Raw genomic sequence first — 27,060 nt, forward strand, 5'->3', positions numbered from 1 at the left:
ACTGGGAGGTGGGTGCGGGCTGGGTGCCGTGGGGGAGGGCCCCAATGCACTAGCTCCTGGGCATCTTTGTTCATATGTGAGTGGCAGCTCTGTAGGGACCAGAACCAACCAGAGGCGGAGGCCACCTATGATGACTTGGATCCCCTGTAAAGAGAAGAGCCAGAAAATGCAGGCATCCTGTGGGGATGGCTGCAGGTCTCTCTACTTGACCTTGGGGAATCAGAGGCACGCGCATAAAGGAGTGGAAATGCAGAAGATGACCGGAGTGTGTCACTTGGCTCAGGGGCCCAGCAGATGGAGGAGAGAAGGGACACTGTATATCTTTAATTTCCAGGTGAGGACTTAACAGATTTTTCTGGCTGACTCAGCCGAACAAAGCAGATTTGAGTTAACTTTTGGTTTTTAAAGAACTGTGCTCCAATTAAATCACCACTTATCAACGTTCTTCTGAATGAAAAAAATTTAGGCATCTGTAATAGTTTTCTACTGCTGTGGAACCCCTGGCCACATATTTAACAGCTTAAAACGACAGAGATTGGTCACTTCCTAGTTTCCGGGGCCAGGAGGTGGGGTGCAGACTTCCCGGATTCTCTGTTCAGGCTGAAATCCAGGTGTTGGCCGAGGGTCCTCTTCCAAGCTCACTTGTCCTTGACAGACTATCCTTTGTTGCTGCTGGCCCGGGGCTGCTCTCGAGCCTGGTGGCCACAGCTCCTGCCTCGTGGGTAGGAGGACCCTTCACAGCTGGGATCTTTGCCAGCAGCAAGTTGTCTGTCATATGACTTCACCTTCATTCAGAGATTCCTCTGATTAGGTCAGGCCCACAGGGATTAATCTCCTTTTGATTACCAAAGACGGAGGATTAGTCCCTGATCAGAGTGATATGCCTGATGTCCGTGGCCCACCCACACTCAGAGATGGACAGTGTAGGCATGCCTGGGAGGGGGGAGCTTGGCGACCTTCTCACGGTTCCACTGCTGTTTTTCTATATTCAAGCAACTTCCTCTCAGTTTCCGGAAGGGCATTATAATGGTGGCCGTCTACTTCCTAGAAGGGATCTTGGGATATTGTCCTGAGGGGTCTTGGAAGGACCTGCCACTCTTGTGGGACCCCAGAGGCCTCTGATGTCAGCCTTTTTTTGTGCATCTTGATTTGCACCTGCGGCAAAGTTAATACGTCTACTTCTCTGGTGTCAGGGCTGAGGGTCTAGAGCTTAGAAGGGAGAAAGGAGGGAAGATTTCCTCTCTTCCTAGGTATTGGAAAATTTACTTTGACTTCCACTGAATTGAAGAGAAAGAACTGGAGTGAACCAGGAGGATCAGGGAACGCCAGCCATCGGCACTCTATATCAGAAGTCATATTTTAAGTGGCAGGAAAAGACGATCCATCATTGAGAGTTTTCCCAGAGACCGTATTCACCAGCTACGTCCTTTGTGCCAAGCTGGCTTCGTGGGAGACTTAGTGTGGTGCTATTACTGCGTGACAATCCTAGGAAATGTTACCTGGAAACCAAGCGAGCCCTGGCTTTGCATCTCGTTAGAGCCTCCCCAGGTCTCCAGATGACAGTTTTATCCTTTTTTTCCTTTGTGCTTAAGTGCGCTCTGCTCATTTAGAGCACGGCCAATTCAAAATCAACCTCTGCCGTCTCTCCGCAGCCCTGCTCCATGCTCAGAGGTGATTCAATGAGGTAATTAATGCCAACACGAAACAATCAGCATGTGTGGGTGATCAAGTCTAAATAATTCAGAGAGCAATACCTGATGTGTTTGGCATGTTTAGATACAGACTTTCACCTTATTTGCCTTTACAACAGTCTCCAAATTCCAGTTAGGTTTGTAGATTATGAGTAATGAGAATATTACTCAGGCCCCGAAAGCACAGCATTTACAAATCACATCGGCATTTTATTCTTAAGAAAATGCTGCATTATTTTCCTTTGACATATTTTATTTTCAGGAAGGAGAGCGGTGTCTATACAGGCTTACCTCAAAGCGTCTACAAGTGGGGAGCATTATCATATTACATGCATAATTTAAACGTGGGAGTCATTATAGGTGTAAATCAAAAGAACAACTTATCCTTCCAGATTTGCCTGTGATCGTAAATGTCTGGTGTGTTTAGGAAGCATGCAGCCTGCAGAACTATTCTGGTGGCTTCGGCCCCACTAGGTGTTGGACTCGCCCCCCAAAACCAAGCAGCTGTGATTTCACTGGCTGGTGTGAAAAAGGCCTGATGTTTGCCGTGGAGGAGGCTGTTTGATAAGCCGGCTGCGTTCTAGAACAGTGCTTCTCCAGCATCAGCTGTTGGACTTGTGAAGACACAGACGGCCGGGCCCCACGCCCACAATTTCCAACTCACAGCATTTCCAACCAGGTCCCAGGAGGTGCTGACCTCCCTTTATGAACCACGGTGCCCAAAGAACAGAGGATTCTTCGGGGAAGGGGAGCGAGACTTCTCTTTAGGAAAACAGTTTGATGGGAACTTTCAGTTGATGGTCAGCTGGTTCTGATTCAAAAGGAGTAAGCAAAGCAGGAACCGGTCTGTGTGTAAACAGGGGTCCGTTGTTGAACGGAAGCTGGAGGGTGCGCTTGGGATTGTGGGTGACTGGGAAAGGCTGAGGAGCGGGGAGAAGGCCTATGGAATGTCGGTGGCAGATCTAGGGTAGACAAGGCTACTAGGAAGTTTCCTGAGACAGGAGGTGCCAGTGAATCAATCCCTAGAAATGCTGGAGCCGGAGGTCCCACTGAAGTCTTCCTGGCTGGGCTGAAATCCTCCCCCGTCCAGATCCCTCCTGGCCATTATCCCCACTTTGCCTCCCGATGTGAGGTGCTCAGCAGCCTTGTTGGATCCTTTGCTACTCAGGGATGTGTGCCTTGCGTGGGCTGGCTGCCCTGAGAGCCACTGAATCCAAATCTGGAATTTAACTAGATGGTCAGGTGATGCGCTTGTCCACAGAAGGCATCCAGGCGGCAGCCAGACACATGAAAAGATGCTTCACGTCACTCATCGTCAGGGAAATACGAACCACAACCACAGTGAGACACCACCTCACGCCTTGCAGAATGGCTGAAATTAACAACTCAGGAAACAACAGATGTTGGTGAGGATGTGGAGCAAGGGGAACCTTCCTGCACTGCTGGTGGGAATGCAGACTGGTGCGGCTGCTCTGGAGAACAGTGTGGAGGTTCCTCAAATTATTGAAAACAAAACTACCCTATGACACAGCAATTGCACTACCAGGTATTTATCCAAAGGATACAAAAATGCTGATTTGAAGGGGCATATGCACCCCAGTGTTATAGCCCTGCTATAGCCCAGCAATAGCCAAAGTATGGATAAAAGTCCAAATGTCCATCGACTGATGAATGGATAAAGAAGATGTGGTAAATATATACTATAGACAATGGAATGCTACTCAGCAATGAAAAGGAATGAAATCTTGCCATTTGCAACAACGTGGGTGGACCTAGAGGGTATTATGCTGACTGAAATCAGTCAGAGAAATACATCATATGATTTCACTCATATGTGGAATTTGAGAGACATAACAGATGACCCCAGGGGAAGGGAAGGAAAAATAAGATAAAAACGGAGAGGGAGGCAAACCATAAGAGACTCTTAAATACAGAGAACAAACTGAGGGTTGCTGGAGGGGATGCAGGGCGGGGGATGGGTGATGGGCATTAAGGAGGGCACTTTTCAGGATGAGCATGGGGTGTCATATGTAAAAGATGAATCACCGGGTTCTACTCCTAAAGCCAAGGCTACACTGTATGTTGACTAACTTGAATTTAAATTAAACAAACAAACAAACAAACAAACAAAGAATCCGTGCTCCCCAGAAAGAAAATAAAGTTTGAGAAGCACCATCTAAGGTAGATTTTCCCAGACTTGTATGATATCAGTATCGCCTAGAATCCTTTTAATGTACAGATTCCAGGGCCCTAGGGCAGCCCTCTGAGCCCGCATGGCCAGGGAGGAGCCTGAGAATTTGTATTTCACAAGAGGGTTGGCTGAGTCTTGCCAGGAAGCGAGTTGGGGCAGACTGCAGGAGGGAACGAGCGATTTCTGGGCTGGGAGTAAATCCGGGTGGGGTCAGGGAGCAGCCCCTGGGGGTGGGGTGGACAGTGCAGGTAGGGATAAAAAGTGAAGAGGTAGGAATTTGCAAAAAAAAGATGGTAGAAATGGTAACCCTACCACCAGGCATGCTGAGGCAGCCTCGATGAGCAGGAAGGCCCCCTGGGTTCCCTAGACCAGCTGTTCCCAAAGGAGTGGTGTGGGGAAAACTTCTGCCCCACAGGAGGCATTTAGTGATGTTCTGGAGACGACTTTGGTTGTCGCAAGTTGGGGGTGCTGGTGGACACCCTGCAATGCATGCGGCAGACCCCCACCATGGGACAGACCCCCCACCACAAAGAATTGTCCAGCACCCAGGCTCGGTGTGCTGAAAGGGAGAGGCCTGGTCTAGAGTAGCGGTCCTCCAAGTGTGATCCTGGGCCACAGCACCGGCGTCACCGGCGAACTTGGGCACTTGTCGGCCGCGCAGGTTTGGAGGCGTCCTATAAGACTCACTGAACCAGACGCTCTGGGCTTGGGGTCCAGCACTCCATTCTAGCAAACCCTCGGGGTGATTCCGATGGATGCCGCGGTCTGAGGACAGGGGTTGCGGGGGATGTGCCCCTGAACAGTCTATCAAACGGAAGGGTAGCCTAGAAGGTTCTAGCCCATGAATTATTGTTGTCCGTGTTTGTGAATGAGCGGCCCAAGCAAGGGCTTTCGGCTGCAGCTGTCTGGCCCCACTTTAGATGCAGAGGTGTGCAGCTCCCCCGGATGGCTCCAAAAGTCTTTCAGTTCCAGAAGCCTCGCCCTGCACATTTCAACTCAAATGAAGGTCACACTTCCCTCTTTTCCCCTCTCTGGCTGCAAGGGCTTTTATTTTTTTTTCCTTCCATTTTAAAGCTATACTTGATATTCAATTTAACCTGATTTCATGGATATAGAGTGGTGGATAGACATACCCTCAGGGCCCTAATTTCACCATTTTTCTGCACGCAGCCCACGGCACTCCGGAGAGGAGCCCGAAGGCCCTTGCCGGCAGCGCGGCACACTCCCTGTGAAGTTGGGCCAGTTCTTGCTCCTCTCTCGTCCCTAACCAGAGAAGGCCCGTTTTTAACCGTTGTGTGACCTGGGCTTCGTCTTTGTTCTGCTGACAAAGAGGAGAGCTTCCTGAGTTTTCTCACACTCAGGGAATGTGGGTATTTCTGCGGCCCAGCGAGGAGCGCTGGCCAAGCCAGGCGGAGGCGGGGGACCGGAGGCCAAGCGCGCGGCCACCCACACATCCCAGCGCCACTGGATCGTGTGTCCTGGGCTCACAGTGTGCCCCTGCTCACGGGTACGAAGCCCCTCCCTTGGGGCAGCCATCAGCCCTGTGCTGACTCCTGCCACAACCCCACATGCATGAAAACCAGAGCCCTCCTTGTGCCGGTGTTGCTCCCAACACTCATCTGCAGGTTAGGCCATTTGGGATTTCCCTACTAATGCTGGCGGAGTTGGGTGGCTCTAGCCACAGTGCCTTGCCTTCCTTGTCTATTTTTAAATAATTAAAAAAAATTTAATGTCAGCACAGAGCCCGACGCGGGGCTCGAACCCACGAACCGTGACATCATGACCTGAGCCAAAGTCGGACACTTAACTGACTGAGCCCCCCAGGCCTCTCCCTTGTCTATTTAGCAGCTGTGTGCTGAGCGTTTTCTACACGTTAACCACTGCCACGGATCAGTTTACTTCACGTTGGCCTCCTAGTGATGCTGCAAACCGCGCCTCATGCATCTCCATCCCACCAGCCCAGAAACTGAAACTTGGAAGGACGCCTCCAAACCTGCGCGGCCGACAAGTGCCCAAGTTCGCCGGTGACGCGGGTGCTGTGGCCCAGGATCACACTTGGAGGACCGCTACTCTAGACCAGGGCTCTCCCTTTCAGCACACCGAGCCTGGTGCTGCCCAAAGCACAGTGGCGTGTCTGACCTAGACCCACTAGTGTTCCTCCTGCACACCACCGTCTGCCCAAGGGGGTGCACTGCTGGCTGGGAAGCCCTCTGGCTGAAAGGGGCGGAGCCTCCAGCCCCACCCTCTCCAGCCCCACCCCCTCCAGCACGGTGTCAACCCTCAGGACGAATTAATCAATTTCGCAAATATTACTGAATACTGATTATACCAGGAATAATGAACACTGAGTAGCAGTTGGGCATTTTATCAGGTAGAAGCTTTAGTTGACCCATATTTTGCCGATTTTAACCTTAAAATTTCAAAAATTGAAAAATTGCATTGAAGTCCCAATACAAAAGGGCTGTATTTCCAACATAACAACTTTTCATAGAGGTGTCTTCCCGAACAGCTAGAAGATCACCAGATCTGTCCCCCCACCCCCCGTCAGTACAGAGCTAGACATTTTCCAGCTTCCCTTGCAACTGGGTGCTGTTGCCACATTACTAAATTCTTGCCTACTAAACGTAAGGGGGGTGATGTGTGCCACTCGGTAAAATGTCCCCACAGGTGGCCCTCGCTCATCCTCCCTCCTCTGTGGGCGGGGCCAGATGACTTTGGAGAGCATGGGTTGAAGATGGCAGAACCACAAGAGGTAAGAACTGGGGAGTGCTGTCCGCCGGTCCTGAGTGCCCCTGACCTTCTCTCAGGGAGCCAGCAGTTGTGAAAGCGAACAGCATGCTCGCTCTGACTCCTGGCTTTGCTCTGCAAGCCGCGAGGTCTTTGGCAAGTCGTTAGCGAAGGGGAACAGTCAGTCTCTCTGCTTTGACAACGGTGATGCTGTTCCGAGGGTCAGTTAGGAAGAACAGTTGTTAGATTTGTGTTCAGATTTGTGTTCCGAGGGCCAGAGTGGTTGTTAGATTTGTGATTTTTAGCTCCTCAAGGTTTTAAACATTTTTGGATTAGTTGCCCACATTTAAAAGCCAGGACATTTTACACATGAATTTTGATTTTTCACTCCTCTTAAGACGTCGGGATCTGACAATACCTAGCCAACATTCCTGTATGGCAGCGTTTGAGGGGAGCGAGGCATGAGCATTTCCTTTTGACTCCAATGGTCCGCGCTGTTTGCAACTGGTCCGCTGCATTTGGCTTACTAGCTAGCCCTTTCAACATCTGAGTTTTCAACTCTTGTATTGTACATATGGATGCTTTTAATATTAATACAGTAGGTTTAGAATTTATAAAATAATACCCATAAGAGTTAGCAATGTAGGCAGTACCCGATTCATCAAATTGAGCTCAATAATACGCACCAGACTGTGTTATGAACTGATGGTTGGACATCCCCTGGTAACGGCCCAAAGTGAGAGGAGATTTTGATTACAGGGCTGACTAACAGGGAGGTCCCCAACTGTTTTGCATTCTTTGGCTCTGAGTCCTTGTCTTTAGGGTATTTTGTTGACCTAAGCCCTTCATATGAGCCTTAAGCCCATTGGAAAGAATATTATCTTGCCCAATGCTTGGGAGGTTGAGAAACCCACTTAGATTCCCATTCTCATTTATTTCCTCTGAGCCGGAGCCCCGTCTGTTTCTACCAAATCAAAGAGCAAGGAGTCATCACTGACATTTCAAATGCCCACTGTGATTGGGTGAGGACAGGCCAGTCTACCAATAAGGCCGGCCCACAGGAGGTGCCCACTGTCTCCATGAGAACCGCCCCTCGCCCCAACAGCGTGTGTTACAGTGGTTGTGGCCTCCCTGAATGGGTTAAAGTGACTTCCGAAGCACCGAACTCACCATCCAAGACTGACGTTGGCAGCCCCACAGGGAAAGCAGCTTGCAAAGCAGTTAAAGGCCTGAGAGTCTGAGAGGTAAGGGAAGAACAGAATTTGAGAAACGGGTCAGTGGGAACAAGTTATGTTTAATTCAGAGCTGAGCCAGGACCGCCCCGGTACTGCCCGCACTACTGAAGCTGTAAGAATCAGCTTGCCACTTAGAATATATTTAGAGGCTCGGTTTTATGAAAATGAGGACCTTCCTGTGCAAGCAAAGAAAATAAGATGGAAACATTGGCATATGGGGAGTCAGCTAATGGATTCCAAGCAACTTATTTCAATGCAATCCAATTCAAGAGATCACTACTCAATTTTTATTCTACCTTGTTTGGAAATAGTATGTGTTTCATATTTTTCATTATGGTCATGGATGAAATGAGCGCCTGAATAGGAAGATATACAAAACTTCCTTTCGTTGCAGGAAAACACTTAGGAGCTGTGTGCGCACGTCACCTCAGGTCTTGTGCGGGAGGTGGAGGAGGATGTTCTTGGTAAGAAGGATGCTGTGTGATGTGACCGAGGGTCATGGGGGATGAAAGCTGACCATGAATCATCGGCCGTGTGGAAGGTAAAGCAGGCGCAGCATGAAGGGATATTCAAAGCAGGCTGACGCAGCACAACTGCAAAGTAATCCTTTGATGCTTTGTCCTGGCCAGTCTGTGGAAAGCATGCTTTGCAAATAGGGCTTTTCATTGAAGAGTCCAGGATAGAGGTCAGAAGAAGGTCACAAAGGTGGTCTCATTTGGGAATAGGAGGGAGGTGAGGATGTTTGTTGGAGTGTGGCCCCCGAAGCAGAGACATCAGGACCCCTGGAACTTGTTAGGAATGCAAATTCACCCCCAGAGTTCCTGAATCAGCAAGCCTGAGGGTGTGGCCCAGCAGTCTGTGTTTTAACAAGCTCTCCAGGTCATTCTGATGGGGGGCTTGAGTTTGAGGACCCTGAGCCAGGTGGGGGGACAGGGCTCATTAGCATGGGGAGGGGAAGCCTGAGCCGAGATGTGATCCATCTTTAGCCAAACCTCAGTAGCCGGCAGTTTGCTTCCTTCCATTTCTGCTCATTTCATCAGGGCAGCAAGAGGGGAGTGGCAGGAGATTCTAGATCTGGCTGCTTTACTCCGCTCCCACCCCCCACCCCGGAACGGTCATAACAGCACGCATTGTTGGGTGTTCTGATTTAATGGGCGGATTGGCTGATTGATGCTCCCCAAGCAGATCCAGTGTGCTGCTCTGGCTGGGAGTCGCCCGCACCCAGCAGAGGAACTGCTGGGAGTAAATGTGCTGGAGACTCACGCAGGAGGGGTAGAAGAGGATGCTCTGAAAGGGCAGGACCCTGTGAGGGCTCCTGCAGGGTCACCAGCCCCAGGAGGGGGGTCCCACTATCTCAGGCTCTTGAAAATCTTCTGTTACTCAAGACTCCTCCTTCTGCACCTTGTTATCGTTCCTAAAGTGATATTGTCCTGGGAGAAGCACCTTTCCGCTTATCTTCTGCTCAAAGAAACATCTGTGTCTCTCTTCCTCCATCAGGTCAAATGCTCAGTCAACATCACTTCCAAACCAACAATGTTGAGGTGGAATGAAATATCGGAGTAGCCCCGCTTGCATTTGAAGAGTAGTGTTTTCTTTAGGATGTTCATCCATTTGGCTTCAGATGTAAGGGATTTATTTATTTATTTTACACAATGCCCGAGATTTTGCAGGGGGGTAAAATGAAAGCTGAACATGTTTTAGGTTGGAAGGCCCTGGTGTTCTCTACTTCCCATCATGAGTAAGTGCCTTCTTACTTATCAGTCTGCCTTTGAAGGGATGAAAGGATGGCATGAGTGATGTGGGGTGACCAAGTCACTGTTCCTTGTCCCAGTTTCCCTAGTATTGGATGAGTGTTTCTTTTGTATTTGGGGTTATGATTGCTTAGTTTGTTTCCAGACTGTCACTCTGCTGTGTCCAGGATTTCAGTGATGGAATGCTCATCTCTCTCTCTGCTTCTTGGTTTCTGGATTCATGCATTCCTTTTTTTTTTTTTTAATTTTTTTAATGTTTTTAATTTATTTTTGAGAGACAGAGAGAGACAGCATGAGCAGGGGTCAGAGAGAGAGGGAGATAAAGAATCTGAAGCAGGCTCCAGGCTCTGAGCTAGCTGTCAGCACAGAGCCCGATGCAGGGCTTGAATCCATAAACCGTGAGATCATGACCTGAGCCAAAGCCGGACGCTTAACCGACTGAGCCACACAGGCACCCCTGGATTCATGCATTCCTAAAGAGGATACAATGTCAGACCAAGGCCTTTAATTCAATGTATATGTTGCCTACTGGAGAATGACAGTGGTTTATCCTTGGAAGATTTTTCTCTCTGAGCTTCACCTGTGCCTTTAACAGACTGGTTCCATGCTTGATTTGGCTAGCAACTTCTTGCTAGTATCATGCATTTTGCCAAAAGTAGATCTGATGATAATGAGCTCACTTCCACACCACCTTTGTTGTAAGGTGAGGTTGGTGTTCTACAGCAGTGGTAGGTGGGGGCCTGAACCAGTGGGACAAAGGCTTTTGTCACCCCTTAGCCAGTGGTTCTGAGACCCTATAAGCAGATAAAGGCAATGGTGAATACATACTTATTTCTGTGACACTTCCAGGATGGAAGGGATTCAATGTAGTCAACTTGCCTCCAGGTAGAGAATTGGTCTCCTTGAAGGATGGTGCCATTTGAGTGGCTCAGCATTGATCTCTGCTCGTCACAGGTTAGAGGTGCGGTGGCAGTGGTCCCAGGGAGTCCAGACAGCAGTCATCACTGCTTCCACTCTGACCAATGCGTCCATGTGCTCATGATGCCATGGATGTCACCAGTGACAGAGGGTGGTGGATGTCAACTGGCCTAACCACTTTGAGTACCTGTTTATTTGTGCCCCTTCAATGTGGATACTTTCTGGCAGGCATTAACAAATATCTTTACACTCTGCATCCACCACCAAGTCTAATGCCTCTAGCTTAGATTTCTGTGTCCCCCATCTTTCAATCTTTTCCCCTTCTAGGTCCATAACTAACTAGCCAAGACATTTACATCTGCCCATCAGTTCATTTATAGTCTAATATCAGGGCACTTCTCTTGCTACTTAAAATGAATGACCAGGTGCATTGCCCAAAGTTTTACCTGTTGGAAGGGTTTTCCATTAAGAATATCCTTCAAAGGTACCTTTGATTATTGTCAACATCCACAGATGTAATTGACTTATTCATAAACAGAGTTCTTCTTCCTAGTCAAACAGAATCACTCCCTATAGCCATACACCTGAACTGAGAAACAGGTGCAGGTGTGACAGTAGTGGATGCCAATAAAGGTCTGGCTCCCTACTCATGCAACTTGCTTGTCCCTCTGGGCCTCGTATTGTAGGCCCAGGTATACCATCGTGCAATGGATTGTTGTTGGGCCTGCTTAGACTTATAACTTGGTAGGTCTTGAAAGGCCACAGCTCATCATTGGCAGTCTGGTCATGTGGTCACTTGGTGGCTATGGTTGGGCAATCTCTTTCTACTAAGACTCCACAGAACATCAGTTGCTTTTCAAAAGATGTATGATTCTCTGCTGCAGATGGTATGTGTTCACTCCAGAATTCCAGAGGATCACACGGTGACTTTCCCACTGGGTTTGCCCCAAACTCCACATGGTCCTTTTTCCTCCATTGACACCTTCAACACTCTAGGGTCTGCCAGACCATATGGCTCATGTGGCAGGACTGCTTGTATCACAGCCACGACCTGAGCCCCTTCTCGCTCCAGGTCCCATTCAAAGCTGACAGATCTTCATAGGATCCAGCTTATGGGTTAGAACAGTATCCCAATTTTTGCCATGGTAAGACAAGAAAAGAAAACGCCTCTTTGACTTAGTGATACAGTGTGATTGTTAGTTTTCTTTTTAAAAAAATTTTTGGTTTATTTACTTTTGAGACAGAGAGAGACAGAGTACAAGTGGAGGAGGGCAGAGAGAGAGAGAGGGAGACACAGAATCTGAAACAGGCTCCAGGCTCTGAGCTGCCAGCACAGAACCCAATGCAGGGCTTGAACTCACAGACTGTGAGATCATGACCTGAGCTAAAGTTGGACACTTAGCCAACTGAGCCACCCAGGCGCCCCTATGATTGTTAGTCTTATGTTAACTTAACTAGGTGATGGTGCCCAGTTGCTGAGTCAGTCAGGCACTAGTCTAGATGTTGCTGTGAATGTATTTTGTAGATGTGATTAATACATACAATCAGCTGACTTTAAGTGAAGAAGATTATCCTTGTTAATGTGAATGAGACTTATCCAATCAGTGGAAGGCTTTGGGAACAAAGATTGAGGTTTCCAGTCTGCCTGTCTACCCTACGGAATTTAGATTTGCTAGCTCCCACAATTGCATTGATTCCTTAAAATCACTCTCTTTATAAATACAATTTTTTATTGATTCTGCTTCTCTTTAGAACCCTGACTAATACATATGGCATGTATGTCTTTATGACAAAGAGTTAAAAAAAACCTGGATAAAATGGATGACTTTCTAGAAAAACAAAAATTAAAAAAATAATAACCTGATAAAATAATAAAATTAGAATATCTAAATAGCGTGAAAAGTCAAGTAATAATGGAAAACATGACTAAAACAACAGAAGTATTTTGCTTTCTGAACTGCTTACATAATTTAATGGGCCAATTCTCTAATACTATCACAAGTTCATATAGGTAATTGCTAACCTATTAAAGTGTTTCAGAGCATGGAGTGGGATGGAAAATTTTCCAATTTCTTTTATGAAGGGAGCATAACCTTGATACTAAAATCTCCCCCAAATGGCATGTCAATAATAACAATAGCAGCAACAACAACTACATGTGAATCTTACTTATAAATAGAAATATATTGAATCACTTCAATAAGGCCTCTTTAAAACATAATCTTAATGACATAATGTTTATAGGGGCACCTGGGTGGCTCAGTCGGTTAAGCATCCAGCTTCGGCTCAGGTCAGATCTCATGTTCGTGTGTTCGAGCCCCGCATCAGGCTCTGTGCTGACAGCTCAGAGCCTGGAGCCTGCTTCCGGTTCTGTGTCTCCTTCTCTCTCTGCCCCTCCCCCTCTCATGCTCTGTCTCTCTCTGTATCAAAAATAAATAAAATGTTAAAAAAAAAAAATGGTTTATATATATTATTAGGAGATCTAATAATATATTTTATGACATCAAAAGGAATCACTATATCATTATTTGTAAGAATATTAAAATATTTTAAATGTTTATATATTTTTGAGACAGAGCATGAGTCGGGGAGGGGCAGAGAGAGAGGGAGACACGGAACCTCAAACAGGCTCCAGGCTCTGAGGTGTCAGCACGGAGCCCAACACAGGGCTCGAACTCACAAGCCGTGAGATCATGACCTGAGCTGAAGTCAGCCACTTAACTGACTGGGCCACCCAAGTGCCCCTGTAAGAACATTTTAAACATTCAAAAGCCATTCTTGAATTTCTCTTTAAAATCTTCTGGTAAATTAGGAATAAAATTTAATTTAATTATAAACTTGAACTCAAGTCCTGTTTGATCGTTCTCAAAGATGGCACTGCTATCACTAAAGGAGTAACCGAGTTAGTACATATCTACCTGAGTGTGAGGATGCAAATAGGTCAGCATCTCTTATTTCTCTTAAATGTTATTGTCTACACAAGAGCCGTGATTAGTGGCCCAAGAATGCCTATCAATGGCTGTCCTTCCCTTGTGGCTCTCAGTGTTTCCTCTGCTGACGTAATAAGTCCATTGTGATTCACAGCTTCTGATACACTGAGTTATTACCCCCTCCAGCTGACTGTGTTAAAGAGGAAACATAATTTTAAGAATTACTTGCTGTCATCTGTACAAATGCATAACAATGAAAAAAATCTCATTGAATCCTTTGTCTCATTTACTTTATTTATTTTTTTATTTTTTAAATGTTTCTTTACTTTTGAGAGAGAGAGAGAGAGAGAGAGAGAGAGAGAGACCGTGAGTGGGGGAGGGAGGGATAAAGAGAGAGGGAGACACAGAATTTGAAGACTCCAGACTCCAAGCAGACGGCAGAGAGCCTGACACAGGGCTCGAACCCACAAACTGTGAGATCATGACCTGAGCTGAATGAAGTTGGACACTTAACCAACTGAGCCACCTAGGTGCCTCTCATTTACTTTATTTCTTCCCAAAGCTTATTTTCTTAAGCTACAAGGTGGTTCTGTCACAGCAGAAGAATATAATAGAATCTTAGCTTCCACACTTGAAAAATATGTAAAGTTTATTAAATAAAAATGAACTGTTACAAAACAGATGCTACTTTGAAGAAAGGAGTTTCTGGTCATTTTCTTTTGAATATAAATAAAGTACTCCCCTCTTCAATCCAACTTGTGAGCATTTACGATGTTATTAATTAAAATCATGGTACACTAACAAGTAACATATTTTATTTTCATTTGCAGAAAAATTTTCTTTCTTATTCCCCTAAAGGAACTTGGCATGAATGAAAACAGGGCCAAGACAGAATCTTCCTAATTCACTCACTCTTCATTGGAAATTTCAGTAACTCCCAGAAGTACATGTTTGAATATGTTTTCATGTTTATTCCATTGTTTTTTAAGTGAGCTGATTATCTTTAAGGCCAAAGCAACAAGCTATGAAAACGGAGTCTTCATAAGCAGGTGGCATACCTGGAACCAACTGTAAATCTGGAAGTTCTTCTGAGAGGTTTGGCTTCCTTCACACTTCTACCTGATGACACCCTTGTTTACAACTTGAGTTTGCCTCTTGAACTGGCCCTCTTCTCGCCTACCTGGATGCCAATTTCCCACCTTATGCATCCACTCAGCCCCCACCTGCCCCTCCTGGGCCTGCAGGGCTCCCAGGCATCCTATGGAGTCTGGCCTCTGCCGTCAGTGTGTGGGGATGGCTGCAGAATTTATGTACCTGCTGTGGCTCCTCCATCTTTCTCCTGTGGCTGATCCTGCATTTTCTCTTCTCTTCCTTTTCTCTTCCCTTTCTCTTTCCTCCTCTCCCTTTCTTCTTCGGTCCTTCTCTTTTTCTTCTTTTCTTTTCTGTTTTTTTTTTTTTTTAAAGCAGAATCACACATATGCAGAGAGTCAAATGGAAACACATTCTCCTCATTTTCCTTTCCCCAGAAATTACCAATTTTAACTCTTTTATCTGATTCTTTTGGCATTGACTTGCTTCTCTTGAAAAATGCTTACATGATTATTTATCACTTTACTTTAGTGTTAGGCCTTATTTATTGAGTTTCTGCTCTGGAGAATGCACACTCCTCCAGTTCAAGCCCACCACACATGCCCATATCCTCAGGTTCTGGCTCTTGTGTTTGCTTCCTATTCGATGTCCTTGCTGCCAACGAAGCCCAAGCTTTCTACCACTTGTATAAATCTTTAGCTCTCATCAAACGCATCAGTAGTTTGTTCATCCTCTTCATCTTCAGCAAAGCTCTGGAGACTTCTGAGCCTTTCCAACCTAGGTCATTGTCCTTCACTTCAGCCACAAAGCTGTCATTTTTGAGTTGCCTTTGTTGTCTTTTGGAGATCATTTTGCCTCTTCCTTGTTTTGGATCTATGGTTTCATAGAACCTAGCTCTTTCTTCTGCTTTTTCACTTTAATCCTTATTTGATGGAGAACATCTTCTTGTTCTGATGGAGAACTACCTTCCTAAGAAAAGGTAGTAGGAAGTACATTTTCAGAGAACTGACTTGTCTGAAGATCTCTCTTCCACACTCCAGCTTGATCACTACTCTGGCTGGCTACCAAATTCTAGGTTAGGAATGATTTTCCATTAAAATTGTGCAGGATTTTCTTTGGCTTACAATATTGCTGGTGGCAAGTTTGATGACATTTTGGTTTTTTGATCCGTCATGTGATGTTTATTGTTTCTTTTTTTCTTGAAAGGTTACAGGAAATTTTCTTTGTCCCTAGAGATGCAATTTTATGCTGATGTGCCTTAGGTGAATCTATTTTCACCATGGTATTGGGCATTTGGTGGGTTCTTTTACTTTGTAAACACATGTTCATTTTTGGAAAAAATTTTCTTGAATTATCTTTTGATGATTTCTCCTCTATTCCCTCTTCTGTCTTTTCTGACACATTTGTTATGTGGATGTTGGATCTTGTACACTTCACTTTTTCCCCTCCCTAACTTTCCCTTCCTTCCCCTCCTTCCCTCTCTTTCCTCTCTCCCTCTCTTCTTCCCTCCCTTCATCTTGGGAGATGCAGTAAGTTTTCTCTTTCATACTCTGTTGGATGAAATAAGTTTGGCTGCTGGAGGAAGAGATAGTAGCACACACAGTTGTTTCTCCCCCATACAAGAGCCCAGCAGAAACGGTCCTGGGCTATTGCCACAGCTCTGAGGTGTCAGGCTCCTGGGTTCCTTCTACCCCACAGCTCTGTCTCTAGGGTGTTGCTGTCTTTTACTAGGTCCAGAATGTTCCACCATATTCCACCACAAGTATCTGTACTCTAGCTCTTGGGGAGGATGCGACAGGGAAGGAGAATACACAGATTGTGTGTTGCACACATCATTTGTGTATACAGACTCTTGGTCACACACAGCCATAGGGGCTGGGAAATGTGGTGTTGATTTTTGAATCATGCTCCCACTCAAGAATTGTGGGCTCTATTTCTGGAGAAGGAAGGGAGAACAGATATGGAGTGGCATTTAAGGGTCCGTGTCACAGTTCTTATTGACAGCAGCCTGAACATCCATGTACTTCCTTTTTGCCTCAATACAGAGAGCATTTGCCCCTCCCTAGGGAAGGGAACTGTTGCCTCCAGTCCACTTACTGCATCCACCTTAAAGTTCCTGCTTGTGCTGCCACTGAATGCCCTTGTCCACTGGGCTTGTTGGGAGGTTCATCCTTGTGTATCATCCTCCATGGGCACGAGTAGAGTGGACACCGCACACCACACCTTTTTCTGGGACTAATGGCTTTCTATCCCAATTCCTGCGGATTTGAAGAATCAAGGACTTGGACCTGGTTGAATGGTCACAGGTTGTTCAGGTGAGTGTGTATCTCTTTGGCAATATAATTCACTCAAAGACTTATCAGGCTATTTGTATTGCCCAGTTTCATGCGCAATACAACCGCCAAGGATCTCATCTGAACAGCATCCAGCTTGGTATTTCAGCTCATTCTCCCTGTCACCCCCTGCCCAGTAGGGCATCAGAACAAAATGGGCATAGTTGGAAGGCTGTACCCTTCTGATTTTGCGTGCTGGGCTGGCTTCCCTGCTCTGCCCAAGGATTCTCAGGGAAAGATAATTGAAAGAGGATTGGGGGGGGGGTCACAGTTTTTTCCTCCCATCACAGCTGTCCTTTCTATAGAGCCACCTAGTATCACTGTTTCATCTTGAGTCATAGAAGGATTTGGCATTTTTGACTCTGCAATGCTCAGATTGCAGGGCTGCAGAGGAGGAGCTATTTCCCTCCCACCTCTTGTTCTTCTCTCTTGCAGGGCTTCGCTGAAGGGGGATCAGAAGATGTGTCTCCATGGATGGCAAGGCAGCAGGGGTTGTGCCCTGGTGACAGGGAGGCACTGGTGGGTCAGTGGGTGCTTCCATGAGGGCTTACTTGGAAACCGTGTTCACATTTTGGGGCAGGACCGAGTGAGGGGGTTTGGGTAGAGTCATTAGAGATTAAGGGACATTGAAGCCTTCCCTGTGGCTTCACTAGCACTTCTTCCTCACTGGGCTGAAGCAAGGAGGTGGAAAGACGTCCCAGAGAAGAAGCTGAATCTGAAGCCCAGGTTCAGCTTTGGTTCTAACAGGGCTCAGGAGAAGCTGCGTGCAGATCTGTTTTTGTCCTTGAAGGTGAGTGAAACTTAGCAGTAAAATTAGCTCCTTTCCATATCTCCGAATCTTCCCCCCAATGCTAATGCCTGTTGTAACTGGAGCAAGTCAGTGTGGGTCAGGCTGATTCATGATTTTATGGCGAATGAACTGGAACAGATACGGTCTGCTGGCAGGAATTCAAAGCTCATATACTCTCCTTAGACCTCTGACTTGAGTAATGAAAATTCAGCTGCTCAATCCAATTGGGATCCAGGTAAACAAGAGAGAGAAAGGTGAATAGGAAAAGGCAAATTAAATCATGAAGCAAATGTCAAGTAGAGGTCAAAGGAGAAGTCAGGCCCAAGGTGGGGATGATCTTTGATTCACAATCTTTATCTCTTGCTACCTTTCTGATAGGATCACATTAAATTTGGTAAGTGGAGGTAATTGGTAAATTTGGTAGAATCAGTTGCAGAAAAAAATTTCTTTCCTGCACCTGCTAACAGAGGGGCTCTGCCTCCACCCTGTGGACTCACTGTGTGTCTCTTACATGACTGGTCTCTTGTGTTCACAACCCCGTGCACTGACTGTGGTTACTCTTACATCCTGGGTGAATGACCACAGTTCTGCTCAGGAACCAGGCCCTGGCCACCAATAACACAACTGTGTACATCCTCAGCCCCCAGATATAGGGAAGCAAGGTTTCCACTGCTTACCTCCAGCCTCAACCCTGGCCAACAGGCTGCAGCCTGGATGTGGCTGAGTCTCCATTCCTGTGCAGACCAACTTTCCCCTCAGAACAGAACTGTCTCCCAACCCAGAGTCTTTGGTCTGCTCGGGGCAGAAAGCCTCAGCCAAGAAGGGAATATGTGGGAAAAGGGTTGAAACCCACAGTCTGATAGTGGCGTGCACAGTCTCCTTGCTACAGAGACACAGATTCCATGACCCAGAGCCATTTCACTGCCCATCCCTGGCCTCAGGAGTGATGTGTTTGAGAAAACCCTAAACAGAAAGCTTGGTTATGCTGTGAACTTAAAGCAAAACAGAGACGCTTAAGCAGGGTCCTCCCAAGGCAGGAGAGCACAGACTGCCTGTCCATTCTGTGAAGTCTGAGTCATGGTCACTGCTCTCAGGGAACTGGAAGTCTGCAGGAGTGATGCCATGGGCACATAGAACAACAAAGAGCTGATGCAAAGCTGTGCTGGCTGAGTGTTCACTGAAAAGGAGAAACAAGAGAGCAGTTTTGGAAGCCAGTGCTGGGTGGGGATCCAGAATGCAAGCTCAAGGACCAGTGTGCTGGGGTTTGATCCCAGTCTAGCTACTTATTAGTGGTGACCTTGGGCATGCCAACTGTCCTGTTGTGTCAGTTTCTTCAACTGTGAATGGAGGGAACAGTACTGACAATGAAGATTAAATTCATTCTACTGCAAAGCACGTAGAAGAGCACCCAGCTCACTGTAAGGGCTCCGTCCTTACTGGCTAAGCTGAAGGTTCCCTTTTCCTATCAATAGGGCCTAGAGGGACTCATGGGAATGAGCAATCCCATCTGGTTGGGCCGAGCAAGGAAGGCTTCATGGTGGAGGTGGGATCTTATCTGGAACTTAGAAGGTGGTAGGATTTTGTTTGGTGGAGAAAAGAAGGGAGGGCATTCCTTGCAGTGAAAACAGCAAGAGCAAAGGTGAGGAGGCTTATTTGGGGAGTGAGGGTTGGGGCGGTGGCAATCAGTACTGTTTGGTCTCCCACCTCTGGTGGTTCATTCCTCTTGGTGACAAGCTGGTCTGGATGGGTCTCGAAGACAAATCACAAATGGCTGCAGCAGCTGTCATGCCAAACTCTGCAGACTCGTGGGAGCGTGAGCTGAGTTCATCTGTCAGAAGGAAGCAGCCGGTTCTGGCTGGAGCAGAGGGTTTATTTTGGAGAAGTGAGGGACTCTGAGTGCAAGACTAAAGCAAGAAATGGTTGGAGGAGGACATGGAGGATTTTGTCAGAATACCACCATGGGGATAGGGTGACAGCTGAATGCCAACTGGATTTGGATCAACATTGGGATATTTTGAGGGCATCATGAAAAGACTTTCAAGTCTCAATGGTCTTTCTCACCAGGACATTCTCTTTCCATCTGCCCTACTCCTTTGAGCTTGCTTCTTTGCTGAGCTATCACCATGTGAGTCCATCTCAATCCCTTTGTATCCTGAGACCCCTACCACTGATTGGAGACAGCCCCTGTCTCTCTTACTTTACTAATGTCTCCTCTGTAGTGGAAACAAACATTCTCGCCCAGACACACGCCCCTCCCCGCAACACAGGGCCTCTGTCCCTCATTTTTCCTGGCCACCTTCACCAGACTTAGACCCACACTCCCTCTAGGCAGCAAGGTGGCTCCTTTCCAGTGACAAGAAAAAATCTGAGAGCCTCCAGGAAGTGCCCAGCTTTCAGGGAGACAATGGGTACTAAGTGGTCAGGAGCACTGGCCTTGCCAATCCGGGACTGGCCTTGGATTGTATCCTGGAGAATAAGGGATCTTGAAAACTTAGTCCCAGAACCTCATTTTTGGTTGAAAGTACTTACAGTACAAAATCCAACATGGAACCCTATGGTGGTCGCTCTACGCTTGGTGGGTTACAGACACCTGGGATTCCTAGAGGTTTCCTGTGAATTTCAGAGAGAAGACGGGCAACTTATTAAGATGTCTTGGGGAGATTTGAATCTATTGGAGAGATTTGAATCTATGGAAGGTGAGACCCCAGTTCGATGAGAATGTTCTTCCAGTGACAGCAAATACAGACATTCTGGAGGAGCTCAGGCCGCATTTTAGCTCATGTGTAAGCGTCATGTTTGTGACCTACTGGCCTCTGCCAGGGACGGTTTCCTGCTGAAGTAGTGGGGCTGTCCCTTAGGTAGATGAAAGTATTTTGGATGAAGTGTGGTTTTTCACAAACTTTAAGTATGAGAAGTTAAAGACTGACCAGGTAGATATTGACTTAGATAAGCAGACTGGACTCCTGGCCAATGACTGAACTCTGAGAGCATCACACACTCGGGAAGTGATGGCCTGGGGCATTTCTGGGGCCAGACCTTAGGAGTCAGTTGTGTGAGGCAAACTGGAGCCTTCATTAGTCTTGGTTTTTCTTGGGATTAAAAACAAATTAAGCAGTGGATTTTGAGTATATGGTCTCTAATGCCCTGACTAATTTGTCTTGAAGGGATAGAAGCTATCCAGTGGAAATGGAAATTGACAAAAAGCCTGCATTGAATCCATCAGTTAATCAACAGGGATATATTGACAGGGTGATTAACTCTATTAGAAGATCATGGCTCTAGACAATTCTACTTAAAACCCAAGTCAAGGTGGTTGAAAAAGGATGTTTTCCTGTCTGGCCCAGCATCTGCACGTTTCGTGGATTGGTGCGAGAGGAAGATGTCTGGGAGAGGGAGTTTGGGTTGTTTATTTATTTGAAAAAACTGACTGGGTGTTCTGTTCAGGACACATCGGCGCATTTTGGAGCACATTCTCCAGACAGACAGGCACGCGCATGGCCACACACTCATAGAAACACACACTTATATTATGCACCTAGGAAATTTTACACAGAGGCTTCTTTGATCTTTTGAACAAATACATAACCTCAATTTAAAACAATGCAGTTTGGGGCACAGAAGCGATCTGTCTTGGGGAGATTGGCCAAGGCGAGAAGAAAATCGGTCCTAAGACCATCTATTAACATCTAGCCGAGCTCATGTTTGATACTCATTCAAGTTAATCACCACTGCTCCTCTCCAAACCCCACCCCACGGTCCTATTGGATTATATAATAGACCTCAATAACTCTAAACGAGCTATTATACTCTGCCATATAATTATATATTTAGGACACATGTATGGTTAAAAAAAGCAATCTGCAGAAAAACACTGAAACAAATTGCAGAGCAATTTCAGTGACTGATTATATTTAAGCTGTAGTGTGTCAGCTGTTCTCAAATTTTTTTTCAGAGTTCCCAAATCCGTTAGACAATATTCCAGAGCTATCAAGCATTGGTCTTTATTTCTGCATCAAAGTCATTTTACAGATGTGAAAGGCCTGCATCTCTGATCTTTTCTTTTTGCGACTCCTAAAATGCAAAAAGTGCCTCCTCACTTATTTTTCTTGGACAAGTCTTTTGTCTGTGTGTCCTAGTCAAATAATAATGATAATAACAACAATAATAACAATAAAAGCACTTGTCATTTACTGAGCTCTTACTTTTTGCCAAGTATTGTTGTGTGTGTTTTGTATCACCTCATTTTCATCTGCACAACGAATGAGAGCATGCCAAGAGCTGGGCGAAGGTCTTCAGGTATTAAGGATCTTGTTTAAGGGACTTGTTTAAGAACAGCAAAGTCATGGTTAGGACTGTACTGGTTAGTCCCTTCTCATTATTTCTAGCAGTAGCCACAGCTAATATATTTTCATTTTGGAAGGTATTTTCACATATGTTATCTGACTGATCCTCAAAATTGACCTGTGAGTATAGATTTTGGTATTGTTCCCATTTCACAGATGGGGAAAGTGAGGATCAGAGAGGACATATCACTTCCCACAAGGGCTGCTGGGGCCACAATGTGTGAAGCAAAGTTGGCATGAAAACCGGGACATATGGTACCAAATCTGGTTCCTGTTCTCCATTCTACACTGAAGAAACAAAATAACCACACACATGAGACAGAAAAGCAGAAAACCAATTATGGCATCCAGAGGGTCTTTCCCCCCAAGTATCAGCAGTGCTAGGAAAGGAATCTTGGCGAAGACCAACATGATGATGAACACAAAGAACAGAACACCTGCCCTGGGGAGGCCAGAAAGGTGCTCATGGAGACGTCCAACCTCAGCACCATGGGACACCAGAGGAACTGGGCGACATGCAAGAATTTGAGCTCACGTTGACTTCTCACAGCCTGGGCAGTGAGGGAAGAGAAACCGGGCAAGCCAAGAGATAAGAAACAGTGTGGGGGATGGCCCAGAGGCTGGAGGCCTCTACAAGGGTCATGGCGAGAGCTGACATCATGGGCACAGCGTGCGCTGGGAAAACATTAGAGGAAGTCATTTTAATCTTCAGAATGAGCTAAGAGGCATACAGGATGGATATATTACCTCTATTCATTCATTTAATATATGATTAGATGTCAGTGTTGTTGGAGTTACATTTTAGGAAATGACTATTCATAATGGAAGTCCTGGCAAGGTTTCTTTATAATCAGCAAAAACAGGGTGGAGGGCTCAGCTGTGGCACCCTTGCAAGAGGCTCTTAATTTACGAGTGATGTTAAATTATACCGGCTGCCAGATAGTCGGATACGGGAAGTGATACAATAAGTCACTGGGGATATGCTAGTTTTTCTTTTTTCATTTGACAACCACAGGAAGTGGCCATTAGCCAAGCCATCTGAGGAGAAAGCATCTGATTGCAATGCTACGTGCACAGCGTCCTGAATATCTCCAAAGGCCTCCTAGGAAAGCCTGCTGGGCTTGGAGGCGGGAAGGCAGATGGAGGAGGATAGAGGACAGGCAGGCTTTGCGGTGTGTAGTCAGGCTCATCAGAAACAGGCATCGGAGGGGTTCTGGGGGCTTGTTTTTCTCGGGTCCCCTGACTCCTCCAGGTTGAGCTGGCCCTACTCAGGTTTGTCATATGCCTTATGAAAAATAGTTTGGGGGTATTTTGGGGCAAATTGTGTATGAAGAACTTCAAAATATCTACTTTCTTACTTCATTTTTGTTCCTAGAAAGGACAATTCAATACAGTGAGATTTCTAGTGTCATTTCTGCATCGGGGCAGAGAAAATTGCAGATGGGACAGCTTTTTGTCCTCAGAACCAACTATTGAATGTGGAGCATCACCTGCTTTGCTTCTCTCCAAGGCCCAGCCTGAGACCCAGAACCGTGGGGACACTACCAGGACTCTCAGAGGATAAAGCACCCGGGAGACCACTGGGGTGTGCAAGCTTGGGAAGCTCACTTATTAAAGTGATCCCAATGCTCATAGGCAGTAATGTGAATCCTTGAGAAAGATTCTATTGTATTTTGTTGAAAAGCTGACTCGTTGAGATGAAATTAGGTAATGGGAGCTGCACAGTGGGGTCCCTTTAAAGATGTACTAAGATGACATTGCGGGAATATGTTGGGAGGGGTCCTCTCCCTGTCTATCTGGACCCCGTAGATCGACTGTGGTTTGCCTTTCCGGAAAGATCTCTGGCTTGATAGTTTCCTTCTCAGTGGCCAGCCATTACTTCCCTGAAATAAACACTTTCATGGTCACCAAACAGAGTCATTTATTTAAATTAAGAAAACAGATTTTGATTGAAAGTTCCCCAACTTTATTGCTCATTGGAATTGCTTGGACATCTTTATAACATTCTGATGCTTGGCGCCCACTCACAGCTATTCTGGTTTAATTTGTACAAAGGTGTTGACCTGGGCATCAGGGTTAATGCAAGCTCCCCAGGAGAATATGACATGCCGCGGAATTGGGGGACTACTGCTGTTGTCCCTCATTTCTCAAGACATTCCGTGGCATATCTGCTTAAAAGTTCCTCAGCAAGGACTCTAGTCTTTTCATAGGTCCTTTTCTCCAACTTGACATTCCTACATTACCTAGAGCTGGTTTGTTAGTTCCTGGGTCTGTTGCTGTAACAAACAACTCATTCCTCACCCAGGCTGTGTGCGCAGTCTGGGTCAGCAGGAGGCACCGTGCATGGTAGACCTTTGGGGACTCGGGTTGACAAGATGCTCCATTTTGACCTGTGCTTCTCATCACCTCAGTTAGAGAAAGGGCACCTGGCATGATGGTCTGGAAGCTTCAGCTGGGGAATGGCCCTTCCTTTGGATTCTCATTTCATTCATTGGCCAAAGAAAATCAGATGGTTTTGCTTCATGTCACAATGGGCACAGACGCATAATCTTATCATGTGCCTGGAAGGTGGAAAGCCAGAAATATTGGGAGGAGAGTGATAATTATTACACAATGATTTCTACTTTTGCATTCAAAATTTTTTTAGTGTGGCTAATTCCTTCAAGACTTTTTTTTCCCCTCGTAATTTTGAGAATAAAGAGATTAGATTTGCTGCTTCAAAATGGAAACACTTTCTTGGTCAGGAGTCAGGAGAGAAGGTAATTCTAGTTTTCTCTGATTGTTATGTGACTACTTTCTTAGTATGATGACTCTATTAGTTAGGAATGCATTCCCCCCCCCCAAATAATAGCAAATCTTATTGGTGGCTCTGAAATAGCTTGTGACTTATGCCTCCCATTTCAGAAATCTGAGTGCCAGCAGTCCAGGCTGACCCTGTGTCATTCCAGAGTCCATTTCCTTCTGAATTTCTACTTGATCATCCTTAGTATGTATGTGTTTGTCCTCATGCTTACTGATCCATGGTCACAAGATGGTGGCTCCTCCTTCAGACTCCCAGTCCAAGAAACACGCAGAGAAAAGACAAGGGGAAAGAGATCAGAAAGGTCCAATGATGTCTCTTTGTATGGCTTTGCCTTCTTTGTTTGGGAAGGGATTCCTCTCTGGGACTTGCATGTCCATCTTATCGGCCAGGGCTGTGGCCATGACCACCTGTTGCTGCAGAAGAACTTCTGTTGTAGCAGAAGCAAGGGGAATCGAGCTGTGCAAATGGTTTTTATGGAGCCGTTTTGCAGTGTAAACCAGCAGGAGTGGGCTAGGTTTGTGATGGAAACTGCAAGTCTAGACTGCATTCTTCATAGGTCCATAAAACACCTCCATTAATTTCTAATAACTTTATGACTTTAGGAGTGGAGTCCAGGCTCTAAGTTATGAAAACAGCTAAAATACCTTCTATCACCGTATCCATTAGGTAACCTGGTGGCTATTTCCAATTTACTCGCACCTAGAATTTTAGGGTATAGTGAGCTCTGCAGAGTTGGGCTGATAATGAATATCAAAAATGGAAAGGGTCTCTACCACCACAATACGTCTGATGAAATTGCAGTTCGAAGACTTTTTTTCCTAGAGCTATACACACTTGAGCTAGATGGAAAACAGGAAGTGGGGAAGTTAAAGCTGAGCATCTCCAGCTGAAGGGAGGCTGAGCATGAGGACAAGTATCTAGTAATTCAGGCAGAAACAGGAAGTGCTTATCTTTCTGAGAAATGACCTTTCAGAGTTCTATCCTATAGCTTTTCTGGGGTCCCCAAAGATGCTAGTCCCATATTTTCCCTGGGCTATTGAGTGTTTTCATTTTGGAGGAAAATGGTTCTTGAGAGTTAATGGCAATAAGAAGTGGCCTGGGCTTCTGGCTGGTAGATCTTCAGTGAAAGCAGATGGCCACAGTGGTATTAGAAACTAAAGAAGGCAGTAAAGCTTTTAATTGAAAACAATTGGACCCTGTTGGATGGTAATTACCATGGCTGCTTGCAAATAATATTCTGTCCCTGATACCATGAAAGAAAAGCTGAAACTGAGCGAACAGGATCTGCTTGATGTGCATCTAATAGGAATGGAGTTCCCCAAACTACTTTCTCGAGGGATCCTCAGTAAAAGAGAAATGAAGAAGAGAATTTGCTGTAGCAAGAATGATAAAGAAAGACAAAACATCCATCTATGAAGCAACCTAATGGGTCCGTGTTTACTAGAAGATTGAAATTCTAGCCACCTTCAAGAGAAAAAAAAATAATGATGCTTTACATACTTCTTTTTTTTCTCGGTAAATGATAGACCCTAATGAGGAAGATGTCTCATTTGGATGATTTCCTTAAAGATGTTTGCCATGTGAATTGCTACCATGTGTGAGAAATCACAGGCATTGGGAAGTCTCGGCTATGGTGGAACTATAAATATTCAGGAGGCAATAATGTAATATTAGTCTAAGGGACCCAGCCCTGGGGGTTAGGTCTATGAGCAAAGTTTGGCCAGAGGGGGTCATTTTTTAAGTTTTTAAAAAACATGTATTTATTTATTTATTTATTAATAGTTTATTGTCAAATTGGTTTCCATATAACACACAGTGCTTCTCCTCACAAGTGCCCCCCACCATGACCATCACCCCCCTCCTTCCCTCCCCCTCCCCCTTCAGTCCATGGTTCATTTTCAGAATTCAGTATTTTTGAGGGAGAGAGAGAGACAGAGTGTGAGCAGGGAAGAGGGAAAAAGAGACAAGAGACATAGAATCCAAAGCAGGCTCCAGGCTCTGAGCTGTCAGCACAGAGCCCAACACAGGGTTTGAACTCATGGACTGTGAGATCATGACCAGAGCCCAAGTTGGACAGTTAACAGAGTGACCCACTCAGGTGCCCCAAGGGGGTCATTTTTATTTATTTATTTATTTATTTATTTATTTATTTATTTATTTATTTTTAAATAGTGTATTGTCAAATTGGTTTCCATATAACACCCAGTGCTCTTCCTGACAAGTCCCTCCTCCATCACCACCACCTCCCTCCTCCCCCCT

General features: G+C 45.9%; 1 long non-coding RNA gene across 1 annotated transcript; it reads left to right on the plus strand.

The window, feature by feature from the left end:
* Positions 1-16,591: 16,591 nt before the first annotated feature.
* Positions 16,592-21,215, plus strand: LOC115296769. Its single transcript, XR_003911042.1, has 3 exons — positions 16,592-16,847; positions 17,301-17,655; positions 20,820-21,215. It is a non-coding gene; the product is annotated as an uncharacterized LOC115296769 (long non-coding RNA).
* The last annotated feature ends 5,845 nt before the right edge of the window (positions 21,216-27,060 follow it).

The sequence above is a fragment of the Suricata suricatta genome, chromosome 7, assembly GCF_006229205.1.
Source record: "Suricata suricatta isolate VVHF042 chromosome 7, meerkat_22Aug2017_6uvM2_HiC, whole genome shotgun sequence".
In the NCBI taxonomy this organism is placed as follows: Eukaryota; Metazoa; Chordata; class Mammalia; order Carnivora; family Herpestidae; genus Suricata; species Suricata suricatta.